The 15,036-nt window shown below is 34.0% G+C and overlaps 2 long non-coding RNA genes and 1 other non-coding gene across 4 annotated transcripts in view; 1 reads left to right on the forward strand and 2 right to left on the reverse strand.

Annotated features, from left to right (window-relative positions):
* Positions 1-10,336: 10,336 nt before the first annotated feature.
* On the reverse strand, positions 10,337-10,436 carry TRNAY-GUA (transfer RNA tyrosine (anticodon GUA)). The gene is made up of 2 exons: positions 10,400-10,436; positions 10,337-10,372 (listed from the first exon to the last, which is right to left on the reverse strand). It is a non-coding gene; the product is annotated as a tRNA-Tyr (tRNA).
* A 360-nt stretch (positions 10,437-10,796) lies between these two features.
* Positions 10,797-15,030, forward strand: LOC106685196 (uncharacterized). Of its 2 annotated transcripts, none has more exons than XR_001343810.2 (3): positions 10,797-10,843; positions 12,803-12,914; positions 13,025-15,030. It is a non-coding gene; the product is annotated as an uncharacterized lncRNA (long non-coding RNA). The 2 variants fall into 2 exon arrangements; XR_001343811.2 differs by lacking the exon at positions 10,797-10,843 and adding an exon at positions 12,167-12,255.
* Positions 12,743-15,036, reverse strand: part of LOC136795324 (uncharacterized) — a 4,556-nt gene continuing 2,262 nt past the window's right edge. The window contains exon 2 of the long non-coding RNA XR_010842910.1: positions 12,743-12,898. This is a non-coding gene — a long non-coding RNA (uncharacterized lncRNA). The remainder of the gene's footprint in view (positions 12,899-15,036) is intronic.

Raw genomic sequence — 15,036 nt, forward strand, 5'->3', positions numbered from 1 at the left:
ATTGTAATATATTAGCAAGAATGACAAATAGGAGAAAATTATATGTAATATATAGGTTTTTGTTAACAAGTAAATAATTTATAAATAGTTCTTTGAGTGTATATGATATATGAGTGTTGTTGTAAGCACATGTTTATGGTTTGTTTTTTAGCAGCCTGAAGATGGGGGAAATCTCCCGAAACGTTGCTGATGATATGAAATAAACTATTGTTTTTTCAATAAGGAAGAATTTATGTCATTCACTAAATCCTTTTTAATTAATATAATAAATTCTTGTTTTATTTAAACATATTTAGATTAGTTAATCATAAAAAGAGATTATAAAACGAGAGTGTGAATTGTTGTGTTCAAAATCCCCTTTAAATGACACCTAATGTGTACAATTCAAGTTATTTATCGTAATTCATCGGATCCGCTCCAGAAGATATGCTACCATCTTCCCCCTTTAGACCGATGAGATTAAAATTAAATTTGTGTCATTTTCTTATTTAGATTGGATTACAAATGATGTGATGAAGTCGAGAAATAATTTTCTAGCACCTCATAAATAGAAGTAGAATTGACACAATAAATAGAAAGTTTATTTTTGACTGCCGTCAAAACAGCACTGACGAAGCCCTGCAACGTGGGGCGAAACGTTGGCTCAATAAAATAGTATAATTCTACTATTTGAGTTTTTTTGACCGCATCCGGACCATATTCCTTTCATCAATAAATAGAAAGGAATTACGACATATATATACTGATACTCTTAACTGATGACAAATATGTAATTATTCTTTCGAAATAACCAATTCGTGAAAAACGGTCGTCTTTGCTTTTCTTCAATTACCTGACTTTAAATCATACTGCAATCTTCAATTAATTAACTTTAAATCATAAAAACTGTATCAAAACACAGTGTATGAAAAAAAAATTAATTCATTTTAAATTTTTGGGGAAATATTTAATAGTACTGAGTGATCGAAATCATAAAAAAATTACTGAAACAATAATCAGGATATAAAATATATATGTTTTTTTTTTTTAAACCTGGGTTTCAGAAGTAGAATCAAATCTTACTTACATATTCTCTCTATGCGAGGCTACTTCACCATCCCGCATAATACGGTCTTACTATATTCCTAATGTTTCTATAACTAAAGCCATAACCTATTTTCAACTACCAGGTAAACATATAACTACTTTCTATATGTATGTATTCAATAACTTATTTCAAAAAAACATTACCTATCTTCTATGATTAGAACTGACTTATTCATAGATCAATATAAGTCTCAAGAGAATTAAGCTATTAATTGCTTGAAGAGAATAAATAGTAGGAAATAAATAAATAAATAAATTTATAAATGTTCCCGATTCATTTAACTATATGAATTTTTTATAACATTTTTACTTACTACGAAAACAATACATTTATAACTAAAACAATACGCTTCTGTACCATTTTTGGATGTGACTAAAGCGTTTGATAGGGTAAGGCACCAAGGCCTTCTTTATAAACTGGAGCCTACTATTTAGTTCTGCAATCATTTCTTCATGACCGCTTCTTTTCTGTCTGACAAAGCTCAGCGAACTCATTAATGAAACTAATCTTTGCAGGTGTCTCTCAAGGTTCTATTCTGTCCCCGTTTCTGTACCTCATATTCACAAACGACCTACTAACAAAGGACACTGTGAAGTATGCCGACGACACTGCTATCATTCGAGAAACACAGACTCTTTATTAAAAAAACACTAACACTACAACATTGTCTAAACAACATACAGACCTGGTGCACACAATGGAAAATTAAGATTAACCATGACAAGTTACAAGATGTTACATTTACTCTACAACACAAAATCTGCCCTTCAGTTTACATTGATAACCATCCTATACCACAAACAAACATTGTAACTTATTTAGGACTTGCCTATGACAGAAGGTTGGCTTGGGGCTCATACGTCAAGACATAAAACGCTAAATGTCCGACTGAGGCTATTATGTTCCATACTACATAGGCATTCTAAATTATCCCTCAGAAAGAAACTTAGAGTATACAATTATATTGCCGTATGCTGAAGAGGAGCTGGTTGAGAGGCCTCCCAGTGTAATCCAATAATTTAATTAACATCAGGGAGATGCACCACTGGGTGCTGTCTTCTTCATGCCATACCTGAATAGTAATTTGGAAATTAATTACTAATTAATTATAATTGAAAAATTATTACTTATGTTTTTTTTTATTTGAAATTTAGAAATTTAGTTGGTTTGAAATTTAGAATCCCCTGCTTTTGTAATCCAATTAAATTTAAATAACTTCTTCTACAGGGCTAAAATTATCACCAGTAATTGAAATCTTATAATAAATTGTGCTAATATATACATATAAATTTATAAATACTTTAAATTGGAAACAAGAAGATTTATATAGTAGGAGTTCTTTCGAGAGCGTTTATAATAGAAGCTCATCCAAGAACGTTTTGAGTACGATTTTATATAAAGTCTATACTGTAAAATTTACACCTATACTTGTTTGAATATGCATGTCTGTGCGCGGGTCTATGCTTGGTGATCCCCAATTAGTTTCATATGATTAAAAGATTCGTATTACAATTATTTTGACTTTGTAAGTTTTTTCTTCCAAAAATCTTCTCCCCCTTCTTCCTTTTCCCAAGCTTTGTCACATAGGCATGTGAAAACTGAAAAATTTTCTAGTAGGAACTTCTAACATCATAAGAACTTCCATAAAAACATTTTGGCAAGAACTTTTATAAAAATAAAGATCTTCGATATAAATCTGTAAGGAACGTTTTAGAAAAAGTTCTATAACTATTTCCAATCCTGATAAGAACTACATCAATTTTTATTTTCAACTACCTATATATTGAATATGTTACAACTCGAACTCTGAGGGGTTCGTCTTGAACATTATTGTTTCTATAATTAATTAATTAATAGATAAGGCTTTATCATAGGACTTATCCTATAAAACTAATGTAATGACTTAGGGAAGTCGCAGGGACGACGACATAGCCGCTTGACAATGATGAACGCTCGGAATGCACGGGTTAGCTGCATGAACCGTCGTGGCACGACCCCAACTCCGATCCTGGCCAAGATTTGTTCCAACACGACGTTCTTGTCTTACAATATTTAGAACATTATCTTTTTTTGGTAGGTTATCAGACAAAATAGGTCAGTAGTGACTCTGTTAACTTCAATATATTGCTTTAGGCCGTCTACGGCAACAAGTAAAATTCTTAAATGAAAAAAAAAGACCTCATTCGCAATCAGTTATTTCTTAATATTTAACTAGAAAGTAATAACGTAAGTAAATAACGTAAATTATTCTCTCTTGATATATATAAAAATTATCTTTTACTGAAGTGAAACCAAAAATAATAGGAGAGTGGTGTGAAATGAAACGCTTGAAGTAGTCTCAAAGACTGATCTATTTGCGGAGCCTGTCCATCTATATATATACAATCGGTCAGCTGTTCTACTCGATCAGCTGATATAGACCTGTCAGCTGACAGTTCGTAACTCGCCCCCGCCAGTTTTTCGAACAATATTGCCCTCCGGAAGGGAGGTGAGTACAATCCCATACATTATGATACCGCTGTTGCGGGAAGCTTTAATTGTTCTACGTGAACTGTTCTTTGCTTTTAAGGTTCTTTAAAGATTTCGATGGTGACAGTATTGTGTCCTCTAATCGTGACCACTCTGAATGGGCCCTTCGAATCTCTCCATCTCTTTGCCTCTATTAGTTCCCACCTTCCAGTACACCATCGTCCCAATTTTAAGGTTGCCCATTAGATCGGGAACATTGAGATTGTGTCTAGTAACTCTTTTCCATTTCTCCTACTCAATTTTGTCCTTGACATTAGCCCACATTTTCCTCCGTGCCATAAAATTAACGGCGATATTACTCTCCTCAATTACCTACTTGGTAATTCCTCCGGCGTCCCGGTAGTCCAAAAATAATCTCAAAAGGAGAAAACCCGTGACCGAGTGTATGGAATGATTGTATGCTGCAATCGCTCGTTCGGGCTTCGTTCATCGCTTCGTCCGGCTCTAGCCCTTTTTCTAATTGATATACCCGCAGGTGGTCACTGAGAGTACTGTGGAGCCTTTCAATACCTCCTCGGCTCTTTGGATGTCCTGGGGTGTTAAGGTGCTACCTCCAAGATTTTCATCTCTTCTCAGATTCTTGCGTTGTCAAACTCTCTTTCACTGTCAGACGAGATTCTATCCGGTACGCCTTAAAACTGGAACCACGTCCCTAGGGACGTTACTCAATTCCATTTCTGTTTCCCCTTCAATGCTGCAGAGCCCATCCAGAGTGATCAACTGACAATTACATACTTTAACCTGTAGTTTCCTCTCTCGATCACTCAATCTCTTAAGGGCCTCTCAACAGACGATTATGTTTGAGCTCCCAGTGTCCACCAGACTGCTCACTCCTCTCTTCGCTCGTATAATAGGCAAACCGTCGTGCTCTCCTCTCACACGATTCTCCAACGTGCAGTCGCCTCTCTGTGGGCACACCCCTCAAAACTCTCCTCGACTTCTAGCATTTTCTCCGGTTCTTCTACAAGTCCTCCTCTTTTCTTGTTGATCGTTCTCTTGTCCTGAGTATCCTGCTTCATTTTCTGTCTCTGAGGTCTTGGATAATATAGTGGCTTCACTCGCGAATCCATCCGTCCTTCGTTAGATTTTCCTCCTTCGTAATTTCTGTGCGTTTATCTCCAAGGGTCCAGGCTTATTCTGCTCTCTCCGCCGAAACATATACGGACACTGTCAGGCTATATGTCCCTTTGCACCACACTCAATGCATCTCGCGCGCAGGAAATGTGCCACTAGATACCCAACCTTCTCGCAACCATGACACTTGCGGTCCTCCCGCCGACCATTATTTCTGGGTTTCCCTTGGGACACTCTATTTTCCTGGTTACTAGTTTTCTCTCTCCTACCATCTCCGTGCTCTCTCCTTCTCTAAGGGTTAGACATGTTTCTCGGCCTTTAATATTCTATCCGGGTCCATCCCGGCTCTTCTACTTCCATTCGGGCCTCTACCACTCCAGCACCTATCTCTTTAAGATCTTGCACATTCTACAAACGAGCGGTCCTTAGTTAGGCCTCATTAGGCGATCGCTCCCTGTTAAAAAAATGACCTCCTGGGCAGTTGCCGTACGGACCTTAATCCATTCTAGCGTCATGGCATGAAATTGCGCAAATGAGGCTTCTGGTAGTGGTTGAATCTCCTGCTGCTAAAGTTTGGTTGACAGCAGCTTGAGGTTGGTTGTTTTGGTTCATTATTCTCCAGGTTCAGATCTGCTCTTCTCACTATTCCGTTACTGGTCATGATTCAAAGAGAAGAATGAAAAAAAAAATCTTTTAGAATGAAAATTACTCCGGTATCTCGAGTTCCCGGGTTTCGGCACCAGTTATCTTTTACTGAAGTGAAACCAAAAATAATAGGAGAGAGAGGAGTGTGAAATGAAACGCTTGAAGTACTCTCAAAGACTGATCTATTTGCGAAGCCTGTCCGTCTATCCGTATTTATATATAATAATAAGAACCCTGTACTATTAGGATTAGTTACCTTTAAGTTTGACAACAAACCAGTTCCTATATATACCAGACGATTCTAATAATAAAGTTAGTTGTTCAAGTAGTCTTGTGTCGTTACTCTGTCCGAATCCCTTTTCATTTTAACGTATCGTTTCAGTCTAATCGTAAGTGGTGCCGAAACCCGGGATCTTTAGATACCGAATTTTCTTCACACCATCAGTGTTATTACGAGTCCTAAAACGATATTAAACGAACCATCATGAATCAGTAACCGAGATACAGAACTAATTTAAGATGGTGTAAACGGCTGAAGAGTTAAAACAACTTGAATACCAGCTGGCTCTAGCGACAGGGGAGCGCCATAATCTTGAAGCTGAGCTTCTAAGGCGACTGAGAACACGCAGATCGAACTGCTAAAGATTAGAACGCAGAACTCTGCGTTCATCCACGAAGTGATCAGCCGATTAGAACCGTTCACCGGGAAAGTAGGCGACCTAAAACATTTCCTCAAAGGCGTTGATCAGATCAAGTGATTAACCACCAGACAGGGAACAGGCACGCTGTTAGAATCGGACGTGAAACTACTCGAGGCCTCTCTGATCGGTCGTATCTCGAGACGCGTCCTGAACTTAACCATTATGTGAACGGGATTTCATTGAGTGCGCCCATGATCTCGTGGAAGCAAGAGAGCGGAGAGAAGCACGCTTTGAGAAATCCGAAGCTGAGTGGACGGAGGTGAGGTCGCCTCGAAGACAACAACGAAGCTCCGCCAGACGCACAATCCACTACAGTGGCGGTTTCGAAAAACGGCCAAGAAGAGGACCAGAAGAAAGAAGGCAGCGATCAGATCGGCGCTGCTACGAATGTAACAAGACCGGACACGTAGCCGCGCAGTGCAGGTACACACGATGCTATGAGTGTGGTAGACAGGGACATGTAGCACGTGAATGCCCAAGACGTAACTCCCGGCCGAACAGGAGAGAACCTCCACCTGAACCTATGGAAGTCAACAATTAGAGCTAGAACAGCAGGCGGAACGAAAAGAGGAACGGCAGGAAAACCACAAGCGACGAATCATCAGGCGAGGAGAGCGTCCGTTCTGAGCGCAGCCACCCGGCTTCGAGACGTCATGAGGTAAGAGGGGTGAACCTCTGTGTGGTAGGACCATCCGGAGCCGAGATATTGGGGGGTCACGGTCAATCACACTGAGGACGCGGTAATGGGTGGGGCAACTAGCGGAGCGAGTTATTAGCTTATAACAGCATACAGGAAAGACGCGTTACAAGGTTGCCCGTGGCGAGTCTGGAGAAATTCGGAGTGAGATTTCTGATAGACACAGGGAGCACCAACTCATTGATTAGTCGAAAAGGGATGGAGAAATTAAGCATCTGAGCGGGCCGGAGACAATGTGCATGTACGGTGTCAACGGTCAGTGGCTGCCAAACATTAGGAGAGACTAGGTTTAACCTCCGAGAATTGGTAGGGTTGGATCCGGAAGTCGTTATCCACGTTATCGAGAAGTTAATGGCAGGGTACGAGCTTATCATTGGGTGTGACATTCTACAACGAGTGGGGGTCAAACTGGCCGTCAATGACACGAAATGGCGGTATAAAATCGGTCAGCAACAGTACCAAGTAACAGTGCAAATGAAAAGCAGGAATTTGAAAGTTGGAGCGGTAGAGTGCAACGAGGCGTTGATACACTTGGTCGAGAAAAACGATGCCCTGTTCTACCGAGAGGAGGAATTTTTGCCCACCACGGGGAAAACCGGATTCATCTAAAATCGGAAACCCCAATCTTTTTAAAAGACTGGCGGTACCCCCAGGCCACGAGGATCGTCATCAGGGAACAGTTAGACGAACTCCTTCGACGGGGCATAATAAGACACAGTAATTCCCCGTTTAAGAGCCCATTATGGGTAGTGGAGAAGAAGCAGGGTGAACGGAGTGGGGCCGCGAAACAATACCGATCCGTTGTGGACTATCGGAAGTTGAATGTATCGACGAAAAATGAACGGTACCCACTGTCGAGGGTCGAGGACATACTGGACCGACTATTGGGGGCGTCATATGCAACAGGGCAAGTACGATCGCCGACCCCCAGTAGCCGAACAGGTAACCACACCCACCACACTCGAACCCTTACAATCGGTCCAAGTGGACATATACTCTAATGAGAAACAGTCTTGGCTAACAGGGGTTGACCCATTCAGTAAAATTGCGATGGCCTACCCTATCGAAGCGAAGTCCCCAGGGGCGGTATGGGAGGGGATCCTCCAATGGTGTGCAACCTATGGGATACCGGACGAAATCACATCGGATTGCGGTAGGGAATTTGACAATGCACTAATTCGCAATGTAAGCAAAATCCATAAGTAAGTTATATATATAAGTTAAGTATCGGCGAAAGTCAAATGTCAAAAAAGAGAAGAAGGAATAAGGAATGTAACACGTGTGAACTGCTGTAACATACTATGTTTATTGGGTTCGGTACATCTCTTTATATACATGCGATCAGCTGATCTCCTCAGTCAGCTGACTGAGGCTGTAACTTATATATATATATATATATATATAGAGAGAGAGAGAGAGAGAGAGGGAATGCTAGATTGTTGTATATATTTTTTCTCCACCGAGGACCTGTACAGCCCCACAGTGGGAATGTCAAGATTTACTCCTCGAAGCTTCCGTGAAATAAAATTTTACCGACCTAGTCACTATTAAACTAAGCGGCTATATTAAATATTCCCTAATATTATCATTACTTTAACATTATTTAAATCGTTTTGCTCCCAAATGTTACTAATTTGTTAACCGTCACTTCCCTTCACTCCTCTATCCTGTCGGTATTCTCTTCCGCTTTCATCTCATTTCTGTGTTCACTTCCATTTAGTAAGGTTGTTGTTCTATTTTGTTCATTATTTTCCGTTTTTCTTGACCTTTATGTTATTCTCATTAGCCTCATTTTTCCGTCTTTCAGTATTTTTAGACTTCTTTTTTTTATCTATTTTTTCATTTGTTATTATTTCCGTTTTCATTAATATTATTGTACCTTTTTTGTAATTTTCGTTTATTTATATTTTTCACTGTAAATATTTTATTTTTTTCAATTTACTTTGTTCATTTTTATATAAATTTTCACATATTTTAAATCACCTCTTAGTTTACTTTTATTTTATGTTATCTGTTATCTTACTTTATTTCATTATTTTAGTTGTTAGTATCTTTATTAGCCATGATGAAGCCCTACAATGTGCGGTAAAACGTTGACTCACAATAAATAGTTTAATTACTATTTGAATTTGTTTTTTCTTTACCTCACCCGGACTATCTTCCTTTCTTATATTACACACAGTCTGTCAACGATTTTCCAAAATATAAACAAAATTGAATCTTTTTTTGGGTTCAATTAAAATCACTACTAAACAAAACTTGAACGCCTTAAATTCTAATCAGATTTTAATTTATCCATTATTGATACTAAAAAGCAGCTTTGTCAATAAAAGCCACAATTATGATAATATGAACTTCAGAAAATCATTTAACGTTAAATTACTGCCTAGTTATTAATTTTAAGATCTCATTGCAAAAGGATTACTGTTATTAATCGTCATAAAACGCTTAAAAACTCTAAAAACAAAAGGGCATGAACTATAATAACCAAGGACAATAGTAATTCAGAAAATACTAACCTGTTATTTTCTTTATAGCCGACTTGTGTAAAAGGAATAAGGGTGACAATGGTGGCCAACGTCACCTTTAGTCGCAACTTCAGAACTGCCCCAAATTTCTGGCCCTGGGAGGTTATCAATTTTTTTATATTCTTTATTGTAAGGTTTTATTTGTCTACGTCAATGATTTTTTTTTCTGAGACATATTTTAAAATATTCTAAGTTAAGATATACTTGAATGTAAAAATATTTAATATAATTAAATCATCATGCTTAACAGAAAGAAATGTTTCCCAAGATCGTATTATAATCAACATGAATATACCGTAATCCTTAGAAATTTTTTGATAAATGAAATAATAAACAATAGGAATAAATTAAATATAAAATGATGATCAATACTACTATTTTTTAGGATTGCTTTAAATTATTTGTTTTATTTAATAGAATACTTTAACTTTTAGTATAACATTATTAATTGAAAATTTTCTGGAACTCTTGTGGCGTATTTCGCTATGTGACGCGGCACCCACTTTGATAAATACTGACCTATGATTAGGTAGATATGTGATTCTTAAGTTTTCACCCATTGTTTTCTACAACTTCTATGTAAATTTTTATACTTCCTTGGAACTTTTCGCAATAGTTTTAACAATTCTATTTTACATATTTTAAAAATTTTAGTCCTTGAATTTGTTCAAAAAGGCTTAGCATGACAGCTTGCCTGACCAAAGACCGAGTCCATTATTTGTAGACAGAGATATCAACAATAAAGTGGTCTACTACATGTTGGCTACCTTATATTTTGTGGAAATTATAAGTAAAATGTTAAATTCATTTAGGCCTAAACAAATGTTAAAAATGATACCAAAAATTTATATTACCTTTTTGTAATTATACAATCATGATATGAGCTCATATACTGAAATCTTATATAAAACATTCAAGAATTAAGTATTCTTTAATTTATTTTCATTTTATTATAGTACCAAATAAATAATAACTGTCATTTTATCAAATCTGTTGTTTTTTAATATTATCTGATCGTATTTATTATATAACATAAATTATTACTTAATTTGCCAAATGATTTAGAAAAAAAAAATCCTCCGGGCCGGATTTGAACCAGCGACCTATGGATGTCCACTAGACTAATATATTAACCCAACTACAGTCCACCGCTCTACCAACTGAGCTACCAGAGGATGTTTAGATTAAAATGAACTGTCATATTATATACAAAAATTAAATTATTTTGTTTTAATTGCTTATTATGTTACACTACAAATTAATATATTATATATATATTAAAAAACCTATAAATAATTATATTAATTATTTAAGGAAAATTACAACAGTTCAACAGGTTGTAATGAACTGTCATATTATATACAAAAATTAAAATATTGTACACTACAAATTAATAATTAATACACTACAAATTATTATATATATATATATTTTAATATTTTAATTCCAAATTAACAATGCATTATGGTACTAAACCCTTATTTATATTATATGATTATTTCACCTGATAACTCAATTTATAGCACTCATTTCATTATCAGTAAATGCCTTCAATAACATCAACCAACTATGTTTCTGAAAGGTAAGCTTATTAATATTAATTAATAAAATTAATGTTCATGAATTGTTATTTTATAGTAAATTAGTTAAAATTTTCATAATGATGTAGTTGGATATAGTTCAAAAATAGCTCATAATTTGTCTATCATGTAATTGATTTTTTAAACATTATTATTCAATGATAATTTGAACTAATTTTTAAAAAGTAAAAATTTATTTTTTCTTGAACAACAAAAAAAAAAAAAATAATAAAATTTATATTGGTTAATAAACACTTTAGGAAATAATTAACACTCTCAGTGTGGACCTGATTTTGTGAAAATATTCCCCAAACTTTTTTTTTTCTAAACTAGGTATGTAATTCAAAAATTAATAGTTAAAGAATGAGTGGGTCAGTATAAGGATGTGAGATTTCCAATTGGAAATTCAGTAGTCTACTGAATTCAGCTATTTTTATCCAGAGATTGAGACCATGATGATGTGAGAGAAGCAATAGGGAAAACCAGTGGGTATGGACCTCACCTGAGTAACACACATCTCTGGAGATACACAAAACCTCACCTGAGTCCCAACATCGAGAATGCGAAAGATTTAATGAAAACAAAGCAATTGTTTTAAAACTATCTCTAGTTTTTACTGTTGATATAAATGCTTACATTAATTGTAATGAAATATAAAAATAGTTATTGCTAAAGATAATCCAATTATTCTATAAAAAACTTTTTTCTTTACTTTATTGATTAGTAAATTAATACTATTATGTATATCTTAAAATATAGACTATTTTCATTATATCATTAAAAATATTATAAATATTATTGTTTCTTAATTCTCTTTCTAATTTTAGATGATAAAAATTTATCATAACTTAAATCATTGGCAGAATAAATACTTTACTGGTTTGAATATTGCTGACTTTTTTAGGAATATAACTGGACTATTTTTATGATTACAAAAAAAAAAAAAACTACTTTAAAATCTTTTCTTTTTTTTTCTAAAAATCAAATAGAACAACATGAAGTAAAGAAAAAACTATCTCCTCTTTTTCCCCTAATACTAATTCAGTAAGTTTTTAAAGTATTTTTTAAAACATTTCTGTTATAGCAATTAATTTGGCTTTGTGTGACATAAGCACCACTGATCTATTTGATTATGGCTTTTCTATATGATTTAAAACCCCCTTAGATACTCCTGTAATCTTAAAATATTTATAATCTTATGTTTATTGAGGTAAAATAACAATCTAATAAAAAATTGATATTAATATAATGGTTTAATTCCACGGCAGATAGGTATTTATTGAAGTTTTAAAGAAAGCCTTATTGAAAAATAATGAAACCATGAAGAAAGCTTTTTTAATATTATCATTATTTTGCATTACTTACGCCCAATGTGCTGAGGACGCAATCGTTACTGCAGTGAGAGGCATAGGCGGTATTCACCTATTTCCTGAAATTATTTTATGCTCTAATCTACAGTTTAAGTGTTGATTTTCATTATCAAGTGTAAATCTACACCAATTTTTTCAATTATAGTGGTTTAAGAATGTTCTCCTTCATCTATATAATACTAACATAGATTTTCAGTGCTTTTGTAACATATAGATTTTTCTTTGTATGAGTTAATGTTATTAATTTTATAGTCCCCTAAATCATATTAAGGGTACAAGAAACATTTAATTTAATTATTCATTTGTCTTAAACAGTGACTCCCAACGATTAGAGGTCTGCTTTTTGAGGCCCTTTAATAATTTAATTGCCATTCAAAACCTTTCAGCTGACACTGAATCATCAGTTAAAATAACAATAGAGCTATTTTAATAATAATCCCTCATAAAATACAAGCTACCAAACACTTGCCGTGGCCCATCCATGAGCTGGAACACTGGTTGGGAACCACTGGTCTAAAAGGATTTGAAAACTGAAATACAAAGGATATATAATTATATTTAACAATTAATATTTTAATTCTTTGGTTCTAGGAAGTATTGGTCTGCGAAAATGTACTGAATGGCAGTGCTGTCCTTCATTATTCCAGTGCTGTTTTAAGGGTGGCTCGATGATGTGCTGTCTAGGACCTAATGGATTAATAAGGTGAGTAATACAATTCCAATGATTTTCTATTCATATGTCAACATTAATGATATTTACATAATAAAATTTTTAATATTAATTCAAATAATATTTAAAAATTATATTTACAGGGTAATAAAAACTGTGCCTTGCAACTAAATAAGGATCTTTCTGTTTTTATGGACAAATATAGTTTTGTTATTCACAAAATTAAGTGCAATTGAAAAAGGTAAAAACCAGAACTTTTGTAACTGTTTGCAGTTGTATATTCTTGCCGTGGGACTAAGAATGATTTAATCGATTAATACAAAGTTAACAGTATTCACATTTTATTGGCAGGAAATAATAGGCTGGATCACAATTACTCACATAGTATTTCTATCATTTCATTTTGAAATGTCATTAAAAGAAAGAGAATGTTGCCTCGACTATAATGTTGATAAGATTATGAAAATAATTGTTTCTTAATAAGAACTTAAGATAACCATAACCACTACAATCTTATGGAAGACTTGTTCAGAATAAAACCAGAAATATGATCAGAATTGTGTATTACTGATTTTTTCTATAGTAACAAAGAGTGTTTTAGTCATGTAAGTACATTGAGTTATTGGAATGATAATCTACTAATTGTTACATGCCAAAATAATTTATTTCGAAACAAAGTCAGCATTATTTTTAAAGTTTTTTAGTCAGATGAAAAATTACAAATAATTTTGTATTTGTAATTCAAATGATATTGTCATCTTTGAACAGAGCATCGATACTTTTAGTAAACTTAAATTTAATCATTATTTATTATTCGTTTTGACCTTCTGATTATATACATAAGAAATGATGAAAAAAAAAATACCAAATAGTTATTTTAAATTAATAACAATAAATAAATAGACCTAAATTTATATAAAATAGTTTTTCTTGTAACATTTTATTAGGCAATAAATTCATGCTTTTGTTTGAAACTGGAAGAAATAATACCAACAAAAATAAAATCTTTTAATAAAAAAGTAATTGACATATAAAAATTATTTGAGTAAGAAATCAGGTGATGAGTTGATAGTGGACTGCGGATTATAAAAGATAAGATGATTAGAGGTGCGAACAGTGAAGAGCATAAATAAGTAAAAACTTATTTAATATAAATACTCAATATACTTCTTATGTACCTAAGTTATCTGTTATCTTCTTATGTTTCTTGTTTCTCTGTACTTCCCTTTAATCATTATGATTGTTATTTTGTTTTGCCTTAACTCTGATGAAGGCCTGAAATTCTGGCGAAAAGCTGGCACTAATAAATAAGTTTTTACTTATTTTTGTTCTTCACTGAACACAACCCCAGTCATCTATGGTTAATTATTAACTCATCACCTGATTTCTTACTCGAATAATCTTTATATGTCAAAGGCTTTTTTATTCAAACAATTATCTAAGATAAAATATAATTGATTATATTGATATTAGATTGATAAATCAAAATTATTCCCTATTTAACAGATGAAGTTATTTTTACTGGATACTCTGATTAATAGATAATTTTATCCAAACCCATTATGTAGTATCTAAGAATTTTGCCCAACTCTTCAACTAAAGATGGTACCAGAATTTGAGGATATGAATAAAATATGACTTACAACTTTATTGTAAAATTATGCTTTACTGATTTGTCATCTAATATGGAATCACCATATCAATATTAAACTGACTCAAATCTACACTAAGATTGGCAATATCCTCTCATCAATGCATCCATCCTCATCTACAAAACATTATTAAGGTTATTACAGATGTCTTGCTGGGGAGTTTGGACAGCAGCATCCTGTACTAAAAGAACAAATTGAAATCATTCCAAAAACAAGGTCCTGAGAATCTCTTAGATGCCCCTTGGTTTGTAAGAAATAGTCCAATACATCGAAAGCTACTACTGGAATCTATAGATGAATTCATCAAAAAATATTATACCAAATTTCATTCTCAGTTACCAGCAGTTAAAGGTGCAGTGACCTACAACGTGGGATATCCAACTTTGTCTTAAAGACTGAAGTCCAAAATATTGCAAGATATTCTATTATCAACTTTATATTTATTTATTTTTATAGTTGTTAATAACTTTTTTTTCAGATTATGTTTTCATTATATAAGTTGG

Source organism: Halyomorpha halys, unplaced genomic scaffold, assembly GCF_000696795.3.
Source record: "Halyomorpha halys isolate HHAL.00 unplaced genomic scaffold, Hhal_1.1 Scaffold669.1, whole genome shotgun sequence".
Classification (NCBI taxonomy): domain Eukaryota; kingdom Metazoa; phylum Arthropoda; class Insecta; order Hemiptera; family Pentatomidae; genus Halyomorpha; species Halyomorpha halys.